The following is a 1,055-nucleotide window of genomic DNA, read 5'->3' on the forward strand; positions in this document are numbered from 1 at the left end:
GTCCTCTCATCAGATTGCTTCAATGTTTGATACCATTGCAAAATTTACTGTGCAAACCTGGACCTCACTGTCTCTGAAAGCGCAGCCCAGACAACACCTGCCAGCAAATCTTGCTTTAGCTTGGTCAATAGTGTACTGTTATCCCGTGTTTGGTTTTTTTTTTTCTCTACTTTAGTCATTCAATAAAATAAGACCCTGTGTGTTGAGATAATTCTGAGGATGACTGTTGCCACTGGATCTTGAACCATGTTCCCCTAAACACAGTGGAATCAGCAGGTGAGCCCCTGACAGCTGAACTACCCTCACTGAAATATTTATGTTTTGACATTCAGTGTTACAATGCCCATTGGAAAGGATGTCACTTTCCATGGCAGAGAAAATTCCCCTTAGTTATGAGCTTGCATCTCTTCTATGTCACACATCCTAAATATCACAGGAGACTCCTTCACAGGCACAGGATATCTGTGATCCTTGAGACAAAGGGTTTAGAGCAGGTAACATGTCTAATTATGGTGTAGATTGCAATGGCTGGTTATCACCTTATTCAGGGAAAGGAAGGAAAAAAAAAAAAAAAAAGAAAAAAGGATGGTGCCTTGGAGCAAGTGAGGTGGGAACCCTTCCATGAAATGAAGCTCTGTGAGTCAAGGCAGCACAATGAAACCTATTAAATGCCTGTGCCAGATGACATTACAACTACAGACCACAACCTCCTGCTGCTAACTGGCCTAAATATTCACATGGGAGATCTGTAAATATAGTGCACATCCTGCAGTCTGCATCTGGTTATAAAGCAAAAAAACTATCACTGCTCTAAACATATGGCACTGTTACACTAAACTGGCTCCAATACCCTCTGACTCAGGTGAAAGGACCTGATGAGACAACAGAAAAACACTAGGCACACTTAAATAAATGATATAGCTTCAAAAAATGCATAAAGAAAACCAGGCAACAGTTTTTGGTCTTTCATACTGCTCTGCTGTTGATCATAAGTTTGTATGTGGCTAGTAAGCCAAGTTGTTTGGGTTGTTGAAGGTTTCTTTTTTTTTCCCCAA

Source organism: Egretta garzetta, unplaced genomic scaffold (genome assembly GCF_000687185.1).
Source record: "Egretta garzetta isolate BGI_Z169 unplaced genomic scaffold, ASM68718v1 scaffold259, whole genome shotgun sequence".
Taxonomy (NCBI): Eukaryota; Metazoa; Chordata; class Aves; order Pelecaniformes; family Ardeidae; genus Egretta; species Egretta garzetta.